At 33.2% G+C, this 15,426-nt stretch overlaps 1 protein-coding gene across 1 annotated transcript in view; it reads right to left on the bottom strand.

The window, feature by feature from the left end:
• Positions 1–14,621, bottom strand: part of NRIP1 (nuclear receptor interacting protein 1) — a 73,082-nt gene extending 58,461 nt beyond the window's left edge. Inside the window, exon 1 of the mRNA XM_008578614.1 lies at positions 14,561–14,621. The gene's annotated coding sequence lies outside the window, so the exon portion shown is untranslated. The remainder of the gene's footprint in view (positions 1–14,560) is intronic.
• Between the last annotated feature and the right edge of the window lie 805 nt (positions 14,622–15,426).

The following is a 15,426-nucleotide window of genomic DNA, read 5'->3' as shown; positions in this document are numbered from 1 at the left end:
ATAATTGAACATTCTCTACACTTCTACTTAGGTATATATCCTAGAGTTTAGCACATGTGCACCAGAACACATATAAAAGAACATTAACATCAGCAATGCTTGTAATAACTACATATGTGTGTGTGAACATAAGTTCATCAATATATATGTGCGTGTGTAAGTACATCAATACAGACAATATAAAAAAATAAGGCAAACAAAAGCACACAACAATAACCCAGATGTCCACCAACAGAATAAATAAATTCACACAATGGAATATTACCCAGCAGTGGAAAACATGAATTATAACTGCATATAACAGTATAAATAAATGTCAAAAAATTATGAAGGTAAAAGCAAGTCTCAGAAGCCTGCACACAGAATGCTACCATTTTCACAAAACTTAAGAAAAACATAAAACTAAATAACCAAATAACATATTGTTTAAAGATCCATGTGAAAAAACCAGTACTATTAAAAAGAAAGTAAGTTATTAACACAAAATTGAAGAAAGTGGTCAGGGGTGGGGAGGGCCACAGGGGCAAAGGCAAGGAGAGGCAGAGGCTGATAGAAGGAATCATATTAATTAAGTTCTGCTTCCATGTTAGGTGGTAGGTTCTTGGGAGATCATTTTAATATTCTGCCACATAATTTAAATATATTCCTGTTTACACCAAGTGTTACATAATAAAAAATAAGCAGCTATATTGTGGCAAATCAGAGCTTTATTTTCATAAGAATCCTGTTTAGGTAAGCATAGTCATAATTTTCACACACTAACAAATGCTAGCTGGTAGGCAATAGATTTTCCTTATTCTCCTTTTTTGAAAACAAAACAAAGGAGTATATAAAAAGACACACTCAAAAGAACCTGACAGCAGACTTACAGATAAAAGCTTAAAGTGTGGTCAATAAGAGAATGAGGCGAATTCACATCAACCATCACTCTGGTCTCAAATAAAACTAATATAAATGCTTGCTTATTTAATTACTGCAAATTTCAGAATTGTCTCATGGGAGGTGGTCATTTTGCAAAATTATTTAACATGAGAACTAGGTAAACAGGAGTAATTTAATACACTTTGTGTTCTTAACAAACTGCATTTCCCTTCTATATCTAACCAGGCTTTTCTCCCCAGTTGGTCATACTGGCCAGGAGTCATATAATCACCATAATTGCCAAAAGTGTGATGAGAAATACCTAATCCATTTTAAACAGCAAAGTTTCCTTGCCCAATATATGGATCCTTATATCTATTATATGGTACTTTTATCTGAAAAAACAATTACAATTAATTTTCTCAACAACCTTACATTATAGGTAGGGCACAGAATATTAAGCAATAACCACTGCATGCAGCATCATATTTAAAAAATTTTTAAATAAATTAGAAAGGCTGATGATGTTCTAAATCAAATGTTCTAAGAATGTTTCTTGAGTATCTATCACGTGAAAGGTACTTTACAACGTGCATCTCAATGTTTTATGTAATACATACAGATTGAAAATCTTAGCCATGTGCTGCATCCCTGTTAAGTGCAAACAGTAAATGCAAACAAGTACAATAATCTGGTTAAAATGCATCTTGGACTAATTCTTCTTCAAAAGAAAGGGAGAGAAAAGCCACTCATCACATAAGACATATTGTTCTAATTCTTTCTCTTGATCTTTGTTTAATGATGTGCTTGAACATTAACTACAAGCTGCACAATATTGAGGAAGCTGGGGTTGGGGGTTAGGGATTGGGAAAGATCACCAATTTGTTAACACACATTCTTTACAAGGATCATTGCGTTATGTTACAGAAGAAACAGAAATAAAACTAAAACTAAATCCATACCATATGTTCTTGTGTTTTGTTGGGGTTTGGGGGGGTTTTTTGTATATTTTTTTTTTACAAGGTTTGGGGCTTCAAAAATGAAGCACTGATTCAAAGAATAAATGTATTTAACATGCAATTTTTAAGACTAGAATTTAGTAGGCACTAAATATTTGTTAAGTGTATAAATGCTTCTTTAAATACTCTATTTTAAAATTACTTCCAGTATTCCCCTGTATTTCTTCAATGGAAACAATATATCACCCCCCATATAATTGTTAATTTCTGCATTTCCTATTTCTTCTTTATTGTTATTTTTGAATTTCTATTCTTTTAAAAAAGCATTTCCTATTATTAATGGCCAACATCATTCCTTTTAAAAATATATATTGGTTTCTCTTCAAAAAATATTTACAAAAGCAACTTTATTCAACATCTCCATTTGGATGCCTACTAGCAACTCAAATTTAACATGTCAATAACCGAGTCCCTGTTCTTCCTAATCTCAGAAAATATCAACTCCATTCTTCAAATTATTCAGGCCGAAAACATGGCTGCTATCCTAGACGCCTTTCTTCTTCTCATACTGCACATCCAATTTGCTAGCAAATTCTGTGGGCTTTACCTTGGAAATATCCACAATCCAACTACTTCTTTCTGACCCCATTCAAGTCATCTTCATCCTTCCTGGATTATTACAATAGTCTCCTAACTGGTTTCCTTGCTTCTATTTCTAATGCCTACTTAACACAACTGCCAAGTGATTCTGTTAAAATATTATATTGGGTCACTCTTGTACTCAAAACTGTTTAGTGGCTTCCCCTTCTGATCTCATCTCCTGTGTCTCTCCCTCATTCCCCTCACTCCAGCCACAGGACCTCAACTGAAATATTCTTCTGCCCAGACAGCTGTATCACTAGCTCCCATGCTGACTCAGCCTTTACTCAAGTCATCTTCTAGAATAATGTCCAGGCCTTCCCTAGACACAATCTAAAATTTCATGCACCCCTCCACCCTCAGACCTTCCATACTCCCTTCTCCGCTTCAATTTTTATTTAGTACTTATTAATGAGATACAATAAAACTGAGTTATCTTATTTATCTATCTCACCAATAAAATGTAAGCTCCAAGAAGGCAGCAATTTTTTCCCCCTTTTGTTCACTGCTCTATCCCCAGAGCCTAGAAGAATAAATGGAAAACAGTAGGCACTCAATAAACATGACTACTTTGTGATTTTATCTGAGTTTGCAGAAATTAACAAAACTATGATTTTCACTAGCTGTAACAGACACTGGTAGCCTCCTCAAAGACACACTGTCACTCACCCTCCTTTTGTCAAGAGGTAAATCCTCATTAGGTCAAACCACCTATGACACAAGATTGTTTACTCTGATAATAAGGGAATAAGGCATGGTTATATGATGCAATTATGGCCAACAATGTTTACTAAGAAATGTTTGCTCACTTTAAAAAAAAAACCCACAAAAACAGTACAGGAAAATGGCCATCTTGCAACCATGAAGAGTGATATTAGCAAGACATTCTAGATGGCAGAGTAGAAAGATGGAAAACACCATGTACGTCCTTGGTGACATCATTATGCCAATTAATTAACTGCCCATACTCCAAACTTCCTGGTGGGTGAGATGATATGCTCTTCACTATTTAAGCTACTTTTACTAGGTCTTTTATTACTTATATTTTAATTAACATAGAAATTTTTTTCCAATATCCAGTTTCCTGCAGTGTGTTGATGCAAAATAAGATGAAGATGGATTTATTCGCTTGATAGAATTTGAGTGTTTTTCCTTTTTATGCTGCATGCCTAGAGAAATGTCATGACAATAAAACAAGATATTCCAATGTAAGTCATATTTTCTCATAAGAATAACATTAAAAACAGTGTGCTTCTTCTTAATTAAGAACTGAAAATAAACAGATGACCAGGACAGTGCAGTCCAAATATAGTTTTAAAATAACTTAAATGGTAAAATTATGCTCCAAACTACTACTATATGTCTAACAATGTTCTGCAGAATAAGTGCTCATCCAAAGGAAGGAAAAAAGGGAAGGAGGGAGGAGAGTAGGTCCCAAGGCCAAATAAACTCAGGAGATGATGAATCAAACAAAATTAAATGAAATAATGACGTTCCTTTTGCATGTATTCATGTACTGCAAGGTGCTGAGGCAGCAACATTCATTTGAGATGTTTCCCTTCATCCTTCAAGTAATCCTAGATTGGAAAGGGAAGGAGGGAGTGGGCTAGTAATGGTTTGAATCCAAGGGCTAATTTTGAGTCAAAAGGTCTTGATTTTTAATTCAAAGTCGAACCATTAGTTAGTAACAAAGCCAAAACTATAATTATCCAAAACTAGAACTATTCAAGTTCTCAGTACAACAACCTAACAAACCTAACCTCCTCATAAAAGTCTTATAAACTTTGAAAATTCTTATGAATTTATAAAGTCCCTAAACTCTCAAATAATTTACTCTAGACATAACGGGACCAGAATAGAAGATATATATAAATACTATAGAATACACTTAATCTATACCTAATATATCTGTAATATGTGGTAACTATTTAATTATCAATACTTTTATTAGTTGTCATTTTTTGGGTGAATTATGGCTCTGAAAAAAATTAAAGCTATTGAGAAAAGTATAAATGTCTTTCAAAATCTTCTTACCATATTCTCCAATAGTAAATAAAAACAATAAAAATTATTCTGCTGGTAAAACTTCAAAAAGCAGTCATTGATCACTGAACCGATTTAACTGAAAACTTTAATCCGCAGAGAGTATCTGATCATCACAGCTTTGACTATCGACTGGTATGAGGTATGATCCTTGCCTCCTCCTGCTCTCCCTTGCTGCTTCTTTGGGTCAGTCTACATACAAGAAATGAAGTAGGAGGAATGGCAGATTCATGAATTAATACTGGATAAAAATGTAGAACCACAGAATGACCACAAAATGAATGCAATGTAAAAATCTGGGTTTTACAAAATATAAATTAATCTCTTTGACTACAAGAGATTCAGATTATGGTTCCTCTAAATAATAAGCCACAGGGAAAGCTGATAAATTAAAACAATGATCTCTGAAATACCTCATCTTAATGTAAATCAACTGGATAAGCATTATTCAACTAAAAAGAAAATAGTATTTAACGCCCAAATTCCAAAATTAACCATTACATCAAAAAAATTCAGAACTATATTTTTCATAAGTATGTAACGCCGTGTCCAAAAAGGTATCTAAGGAATAACAGAAATAACTAAAACTTACTGCACACTATCTGCATAAATCCTAGCATTTAATTTCTACAATCCTTAAAACAACTATATGAAGTTATCTCTATTTTATAGATAAGAACACTGAGCCTTATAGAAGGTGATTTGCCCAAAGTCAACAATCAGTAAGGAAGTGGCAGAGTTAGGATTCACACCTAGATCACCTGGTCTTGTTCAAAACCACCACATCACAGGTGCCACAATCCTTTGTCAAATTCATTTACCTATAAACACTGCTTTGACTCAAAGGTGGTTTCCTGCAGATTTTACAGACTCAAATATACTTCTATAATCTAAAAATGACTCTCAACATGAAATATGTTTTAAAACGCTATCTAGTGGGTTATTCCTAGTCGTCATGATTAACTTTTATAAACCAGATGCAAGTAAATACAAGTTATTGACAATAGAGCTAAGTCACATATTATCTCACTTAAAAATTATGTATAAAATAGATATTATTCAATTTTACAGGTGCGGCTCAGAGAAGTTGAGTTACCTACCCAGGAAAGACGTAGATCTGGGATTCAAATTCAAGCAGTGTGTTTCTATAACACATTCCACAACCACTGTCTAATAAAACCTCCACAGTGTCTGACCAATTGCCTTGATCAGCCAGTCTCCTGAGCATTTTGTAAAAGATTAACAGGCTATTTATAAATCATTGGTCAAATTTTCTGTGCCTAAATCTATGTTAAAGATACCAATATAATTACAAGTTCTTGCTGACCCTACTAGAATTTTTAAATAAAATATATTACTAGGGTAGTCTAGCTTCTGGCAATTTCTATTGGCAAATTCACCAAATACATTTCTTTTGTTGCTGGCATAGCAAAAACACTCTGAACTGTCTTTCCTGGAATAAAGCCTGTTAAACTTTTTGCAGGAAAATCTGTACGATTTTTTAAGTATCAAAAAGCTGAGGAAATGTTGATACTTTAAAATAAATTTTGACCCAGTAAGAACTGGCACTAAGCCTTTTATTTTCTTGTAGTCAGCAATACTACAAACCTATAAAAATTCAAATAGTAGTTAACGGCATGCATTTTGAATTCCCTATGTGGTGAGTCACTTCCAAAACTCAAACTCTATACTGAAAACTTTTTTTAACCTGGATATGTAGCAGAAATCACTTTGAAAACCCATAACCACCAGATGATGAAAAGAAAAGCAAGTCCATGTAGGACTTTACTAATTGTTTTCCCTGAAAAAAAAAAAAAAAGGAATATTACTGACTCCTATGCAACACCTTGCTTTATAGTTCAAACAAATTCAGAAACTGCTGTTCCTAACCCTGTACTGATCTAGATATTTGAAAAATAAAATGAAGGCCAGTTTAATCACCTAAGAAATATAATAAGTAAGTGTGTATGGGGAGGGAGGAGTTGGAGGAAGTGGAGAGAATTGGGTCAGTAGGTGGCAGATGTTAACTGGTTCAAACTTGAAGGAAATTCAAAAGCATGAACATGGGTTTGTCAGAACTCTTAAATAAAGGGAAAACGTATGGAATAAAAGGTCCTAATATAGGGCCGGCCCGGTAGCACACTGCTACAGTGCGCCGCTTGGGAGTGAGGCGGCGCTCCCGCCGAGGGTTCGGATCCCACATACAGACCAGTTCCCGCTCACTGGCTGAGCGAGGTGCGGATGCGACACCGAGGGTTGCGATCCCGTTGCCGGTCCCGGTCCGGTACGGGCGCGACACTGAGGGTTGCAATCCGTTGCTGGACACGAAAAAAGACAAAAAAAAAAAAAAAAGTCCTAATATAGAAGGATGTGCTATTGAATAAAACAGTGATCATCCAAAAACCTATTTTCTTTCTTTTGAAAATACATTAGAATTAACAATATTGTCTATAACATGTTATCTTTCTGATAATGCACTTCATTTATTCTGCACAACATTCCTATGATGTAGGCTGTATGCTTATTTTACAGATCAGAAAACTGAAGCTCAGGTTAAGTGATTTGCTGAAAGTCCATGTGGAGAGCCTGGGCTCAAATATAAATCTTAGGATTCTAAGGCCAGCATTTTCCATGCTATTTATTATATTAAACTGTGGCTGTTATGTTGGCTGCTCTTAGTGTCTACACAAAAGGTGAAAGAGAAACACATCCTTTGGTTTGAAATTTTTTTTAACAACAAAGAAACAACTACCTCTGCTTTCTCTCATGAGAAAGCATGAATCCTTCTATCCCTAATAAATGTCTTCTTTTAAAATGCAATGCCTGCTGGTTTTAAATAGTTCACATATATTCCTTTCATACAATTTTGGTGTAAAAAGAAAGTCATCGTGATAATCCCCATTTTTACATTAAACTAACCAAGACAAAGAGAGGTTACACTACTAAAAGGCTTAAAAGCTAAGGAAACAGCATTCTGTGGTCACTAGACTAAGCTTAAATGGTATATGACTTTCCAACAAATGCCGTGATGATGCTTTTTACCCTTAACAGAAACTCATAGGAGTACTTAAGTAAAATAAAAATGTTATCCATTTCTTATTTCCTGAAATTACTGTGAAAATGGCAAATTAGCATTAACTCAGTAAAGCATCACTATTAATAAATTGCATGTACATGTTTTTAATATACTTATCAAAGCAACTTTAATAACATTAACTATCAGGTTATATCCATTTCTATTAGAATAAACAGGCTTTCTTTAAGAATTTTTATCTGTAATATAAAGCCAAAGGATCAATTTTTTTAGCTAACAATAACAAAAAAGCCTAAATATTTTCTATAGTTATGTCCTAGGTAATAAAACAAGGGCTCTGTACACTGACTAAATACATCTGGGTGGTCTATAAAGTTAACTTTCCAAACCTATTTAGCCACCAAAAGAATATTATCCAAATCACATATCATATTTTGTTATGAATAAGGAAGATTTAAAAACCACAATCATTGTCTCCTCCTCTCAAATTCAGTTTCTGCTACTACTCTGTGTCTCCAACATCTGAGCACTTAAATACATAAGACCATAAGCAGCCTGAATGTTCAGGATCTACTCTGTGAGTGATGACAGTATTCATCCCAATTTAAGGTGCTAATTCTATAAAACTCATTTCCTCCCTGAACCTCATACCATCTCTTTCTGTGAGCTAATTTATAGCTACCACCCAGATATACAAGATCCTCAGATTTTGTTTTTGAGGTGGGAAAAAATTCTCTGAAAGTCAGAAACTTATTCTTTTCTTAGATGCTATTCTTAGTAACAGAACCATGACCCTACCAAATAAAAAAATTGCCATCATCCCAAATTCAATCTCATTTAGAACTTCCATTAGCCAGTCAAGCTATTTAATTTTAAATACTCCTAGGAAATAGAATTGACAGGGCTAGGGTCAACTTTAAGAAATTTAGGGAAATCTGTGAAATGATGTCCTTTGAAAAATGTATTTTATACCAATGTGAATTAAATATGAAAAATTAAGGATCAATTTTGGAAAGTTAACAAAACTTTAAAATTAATTCATCTTTGAAACGGTTGCATTCCAAACGTGTAATTTATCACTTTCCTCAAAGGCATTTGTATTTTCTTTCTGGATGAATAGCAAAGAGACTTACTATAGCAAACATTCAGCTAACATACTAAATCAATCTTGCTTGTTATTCAGGTAAGGCACATTAAAGAGCATTCTGTATATCACATTAAGTTAAGCCAAAGAAATGTATAAATTCAGCAAAATAGAGTATGGGTACTATCACAAATAAGTGCATCACACTTTGGAACCTGCAATATTTCTAACACACACGCTATTTAACAAACCATATGAAAAACCTGTTGTACAATGAGTGTAAATAATTTGCATAATATAATACAGGATAAATTTTTATCCTTTTTTTGACTGTTTCTAAAGCTTTAAAATGGTATCAGGATATACCCCGGAGTTTTGTTTCATCAACATTTTCATTTATCACTCTGTAAATGTGAGGTATCAAGTTCACTACTGTGTAAATCACGAATTTATAAAAGACACGGTCCGTTCCCTTTAGAAGTTTACAATGTTGCTGAAGAGATGAACAAAAAGCTATGAAATAAATGCAGTGTGAATGGCACTCAGCAACTTCTATGGGAGAGAGGGCGAGTGCACATGTTCCATTTTGTCAGTGTTCATCCAAATTACAAGATGGGTAGCATTTTGGTAAAAGAAAACTACTAGTGGAATCAAAAGACATCTGAGATGAAGATGGCAAAAATAATGTGACAGTATGAGAAATGTGAAACCCCTGTAAATGCATTCTAGGGTAGCATATACTATCTCTCTTCATATAAGTCTTTGATTATATTTTTGTACTATTTTAGAAACATTTATTGTAGATGACCTAAATATAAAACTTTCAAAAACTATAATTAGAAACTCCCTGTATAAAATGGAATAAAATCTATACTTTACACAGTACACAAAATACTTCCTAAAAACTTTTGAGGTCTGCCTTATCTATACTAATTTTAAGATACCCAAACATAATGTAGTCTTCTATATTTCACAGGAACAGGAGGAATCTCTTATAAACATACTTCTCAAACTGATTACTAACATTACTTTATGACCCGAATGGAAAAACACACACATGAGGTTCTTCAAAAAGTTCATGGAATTATTCGTATTATCTTTTAATTCTATTTTTTCATGAACTTTTTGAAGTACCTTCATATGGATACCTAAAAGACGTATTACCTGCTCATAATAATGAATCCTATTTTCTAAACACGTCAGATCTACATATTACCTTTCAAATAGATATACACGTCAGTTTGATGAAAAAAGTACTTTTGAATTACTCAATTATCAAGATGTATTATCATACTTATAAATGAAGATTTTTGCTTTCACTTCCTTTAAATATTCCCTGCCCCAGAAAATCCATAAAGGCAAATTTTCAGGAGTACAAAAATGTGTATCTTCTCCATGCATTCAATAAATATTGTCAATAAATACTTATGTGCTCCTTCTAGACGTCAAGCATTATTCTAGGTTCTTCAGATATTATCTGTGCTGAACGAAACAGAAATTCCTGCCTTCAGGGAGCTTTCATTTTACAAGGGGTAAAAAAAGTCAATAAACTATAAATATTTTTTAAAAATAAATTTCATTGTATTTTTCAAGGTGTTAAATGCTGCAGAAAAAAGAAAAGAGAACAGTGTAAGGGAGAGAGGGATAAAAGCAGGCTTCCATTTTGAGTTGAGTGGTCACCAGGCTAGGCTAATGTAAGGACTTTTGTTTTACACCAAGGAAGATGAGGGCTTTTAAGCAGAGGAATGATTTTCTTTTTTTTAAATAACCAATAAGATATACTATTAGCTATATGTGCTATGAGGGTATCAAAAAATGCAGTCGATTTCATTTAAGAGGAAAGACGTAGTACTACCAAAAATGTGTGTTGAGGGGCAGATTTGTAAAACAGTTACCTCAGATCTGGGATCCAAGATAACAGCTAACATATGAATGTGCCAACTACTATTCAAATGGCTTTACCCCCCACAACAAGCCTCCCTATGTGACCATTCATAGGTCAGTAGTCCTTCATCCGCATTCCTAATTCTGAACACAAAAAAGCTTTAAAAACTGACTTGGTAGCAAAATACAACCCACATTCACGTGAGAAAGCTTACAGTCCTGATTTATCCCACTTCACAAATATATACATGAAGAAACATTAACCCTCAAAATCTAGGTAGCCTTTAAATATCCTAATTAATGAAAAGTCATAGGTCTGTGAATATGTACACATTCAAACTATTTTTAAACTGCCCTATTTTACTCAGAATATAGTAGTTATATCACAGAGCAATTTAGCTTCTTCAAAGTAAACAAGTCACCCTTTAAAGAAAGAAAACAAAACAAGTAAAAATTCTACCCAGCATATAACCCAGAGTAAGATAAAAGATGTCAATCTGTCACAGATTTTAATTTTATAGTTTAAAATTTGTAAGATACTATTTGTCATTCAACATGCCCCCTAAACACTGGCTAATTTCTTTATCTGATGTTCAACCAAAGAAAATATTTTTATTCCAACACAAGAGAAAAATCAGGCTGTTTGAGACCTACTTAAAAATGGTATATCGGTACCCGACCTGGCATCTTTCTATTGGATTTTTAAGGATAATTTTAACTAGATGTGAATTTAACTAAAGCATTATCTTTTAAAAACACAAAATGTAACTCTGTAGCTGTGCTGTCCAATATGGCAACCGCTACAAACATGTGGCTACTGAAAACTTGAAAAAATGACAGATAGGCACTCAGTGAAAATACATACAGATTTCAAAAACTTAGAATGAGAAAAAGAATGGAAACAATCTCATAATTTTATATTGATTATTCATTAAAAGGATAACATTTTGCAGATATTGGATTAAATGAAATATATTATTAATTTCATCAGTTTCTTTTTCTTTTTTAACGTGGTTACTAGAAAATTTAAAGTTATATAACACAGCTTGCATTACTTCTATTGAACAGCACTGCTGTAAAAATCCAGAAAAAGATTAATATAAAATTTCTCAATACTTAGACTCTAGACTTAATAAGTCCACTTTAAATCACCAGAGAGAGTAATACAAACATAAATGTCACAAGAAACATTAATACTCAAAGAAGTATACAAAAATGGGACAAATAAAAAGCCTTCATTATATGCTATGCCTGATTTGCATCAAAACTCATTTTCATTATTTCCACAATCTAAACTATGTATAGGAGGGCTTCATGTTCTATTTCTTTCACTAGGGTTAGAATACATCAGGTTTTCTGAACTAAATGCATGTTATATTAGAATCAGAAAAGAAGGAACTTATTTTCTAATAGATGGGAAAATTTAAATAACTCCTAAAAAACAACTTTAGAGTTTACATTAAGTTGAAGGAAAATAAATCTATCTCACAATAAAATCTATCATTAGTAAAAGATACACTGACTAATGTTTTATAAGTATTCTTAAAAGCATTCTAAGTATCTATTATTCCAGTTAAACATATGCGTACCCCAAAACACAGCAGTTCCACTCCTATGCATCTACTCAGCAGAAATAAGTGCTTATTTCTACCAAAAGATATAAAGAAGTTGTAGCCACAAACTGAAAAGATACTCAATGTCCAAAAGATACTCAATGTCCATTTACAGTAGAATGGATATTTGTATAATCATACAATGGAATACAGACAATTTGGAGAGAAAAAAACAAATGATACAACATGGATAACTCTCAGACATAATGTTGATCCCCCAAAAAAACCAAAACAACCAGATACAAAAGAGTTCAGAGTATGTGACTCCAAATTTATAAAGTTCAAAAACAGCCAAAACTAATCTAGGGGAAAAAATGCCCAAGATTTGTTTCCTGTGGGTGGAGGCAGTATTGACTATGAAATATACAAAGAAGACTTCTGGGGTAGAGTGTTAGTTACGCTCAGGGAATACTTATGTAAAAAATCATTGAGCTAGCAAGTAGGAGTGTCTATTGACTACATGAAGTTACACTTCAATTAAAAGTTTTTTTTTTTTTCTTAAAAAGGACATTGCACATTATGATTTATTTTCAAAAGAAATACTTAAAACCAATTCCTTTTCTGAATTTATAAGAAAATTTTTCTACTTAATCCTTCAACTAGTTTCTTTGTATTTTCTTTTTAATAAAAAATAATAAACACTCTTAATTTTGAGATTATCTGATAAACTTTCATAAATAGATAATTTATAATAGCTTTAAAAGTGTAAATTCTTCTTTATAACTAAGATTGAAAGTTTATATCTTCAAATATTTAATTTTAATAATTAATCGTTATTTTCAATTTTAAAAGGTATCTCTAAATTCCACCAAATCCACAGTTCCTGATAATATAATTTCTTTTACTGATAAAGTATACATCGTAAAAATTAAATTTATTATTTGGGGTTCTTTACAGTCCTAATTCCCTTACTTAAATTTCTTATCTGTTTTTACTTTCTCTCTATAACTAACAGTAGAAGGAAGAAAATGCTACTTTGCCAATAGTGAATAATCCTGAACATAAAAACAGAGTTTCCACATTAAAAGTTTAACACAATGTACTGGGGAAACATACAAGACTATATTCATCAATCCTAGAAATTCACACTGCTTGATAAGTGATTAAGAAAATTTGTAAAAGTAATTTTTGTATTATTTTGTATGAATATAAATCATGAATATTCAGTTAAGAAAGTATAGAATCGTAACAAATGCATTATTTTATTAAATGTATTTATATGTCCTTGCTCTAGCTGTTTCTATTCCAAACAAGACAGCTGGCAAAAGTTTTTGAAAAGGAAAACACAAGATATAGGGGAAGTACAAAGTCAGACATTAAGAAGAAAACTGTGGATATGTATCAAGGGGACTATGTTTACCACTGACATTAGCCAAACTGGCTGACATATCCACATGGGGTCTTTGGAGTATGACATGGTCTAAATGTTTGTGTCCCCCATAATTTTTATATTGAAGCTTTATCTCCACTGTGAATGTATGTGGAGTAAGGCCTTTGGGAGGTGATTAGGTCATGAGGGCAATGCCCTCATTAATGGAGTTTATGTCCTTATAAATGAGGCCCCAGGAGCTCCCTGGCCCCTTTCACCATGTGAGGTTACAGAGAGAAAATGGGCATCTATGAGGAAGTGGGCCCTCACCAGACAATGAATCTGCTGGTGCCCTGATCCTCACTTCTCCAGAACTATAACCAATAAATCTCTGTTGTTTATAAGCCACCCATTCTATTTTGGTACATTTTTTATTTTGCTGTATTTTGTTACAGCAGCAAACAGACTAAGACTAAGGTGCAAAAGACAAAAGTAAAAAGATAGTAAGTTTCTTGATTGGTGATCTTAACATTCTTCCTTCCCAGTAGTATGTCACATGTCTGAAACTCTGAGTCTACAAACAGATGAATTATTATGCTACATCAATCTAACCACATGTGATGATGCAAAGAGGGAACTTAGCAGATGGATGTTTAGAGGCAGAGCCAGGTGGCCTGGGTTGAATATGTCCATGGATCCTGATGACAGACTGATAGAAATACAGATGGCAGCTGATCATGACACTAGGAACGTAGAGTTGTCATAGGCAGGAAGGACTACACTGCCTTAGACAAACAGAAACTTTATATATATATATATATATATATCACTTTCAAATCAAGACATTCTTTAAGACAGTTCTATAGTGAAAAGGTAAAATGCAAATACCTGAGATCTTTAAAATGGGCAAAACTGGTTTAATCTAAACCACATTTTTATCTCTCTTATACAAAATTCAAATTTATAAGGACTGAAATATATCCTTCTCTGTGACAAATGTCAAACTAGTTTATCAATATCTGAAAGTTAAAGAAAAATAAACACCACAATATGGCATGACAGTCTTACATTCCTAAAATTGGGAATGCTTGATTATGTTTCTAAAAAATGGAGCAATGAGATGAAATACAATACCTTACGGATGTGTTTCTCCCCAATGTTTAAATAATGGGTCCTGAGAGCAGAGTTCTGAAATCCAAATATTTCCTGAAAATTAAGAGAAATAAGTGTTACTTCAAGTATTCTTAACTCAAAGAATTTCAATAGCCACCATTTACAACAGAATTTTAACTACTAACATAAATCATCTCAAAAACAACATAATGATTTATTGTGAAGTAAAAATTATTCTTAATTATAAATGCTTTCCTTGTGCAAAGTTCTTGATCTGATGAAAATAACCTGCATTACAGAATTATTTACCTATCTGTCTTTACGCCACTATAAAGACCGTCACCTCTTCTTAAGGATGTGAGAAGCTGATGTCAAGGACAAAAAGGAATTTCAATCAAGGGTTCTGGGAGAAAAAGTATTAGAATTATTTGATAGTCATTGCAGGGTTTGAAACACTTCCTTTTTTTTTTCCAGACCACTAGGAACAGAGAATGTTAAGCTGGGAACTGGAACCATCCTACACGAGAATGACACTGACGTGTGGGAAAGTAAGGAATCAAAGAGTGGATGAAAGGTTTTGGCTAGCGAGAGACATAGCCTACTCTTACTGTAGTGGTTGAGGAAACTGTATATTGATCAACAGGTCGATGAACAGCGAAGCTGGCTGGTGATAAGAGAGGAATGATGCAAATTCCCTGATACCACCATAGCAGCATTCCATCTATATCAGCCCCTGCATTTATATCTGGCTTACACTTCTAGAACTCTCAATTCCTAACCCATAACTCATGATCAGTTCTCAAGGATTATAGTTTTCACTAAAAATAAATCCATAAACCTGAATTCTAATCTCCCAAAATAAAGTTACCTATTTTTCACTATCACTT

The sequence above is a fragment of the Galeopterus variegatus genome, unplaced genomic scaffold, assembly GCF_000696425.1.
Source record: "Galeopterus variegatus unplaced genomic scaffold, G_variegatus-3.0.2 Scaffold1727, whole genome shotgun sequence".
Classification (NCBI taxonomy): domain Eukaryota; kingdom Metazoa; phylum Chordata; class Mammalia; order Dermoptera; family Cynocephalidae; genus Galeopterus; species Galeopterus variegatus.
The sequence above is the reverse complement of the archived record's forward strand: the minus strand, read 5'-3'. Positions and strand labels throughout refer to the sequence as shown.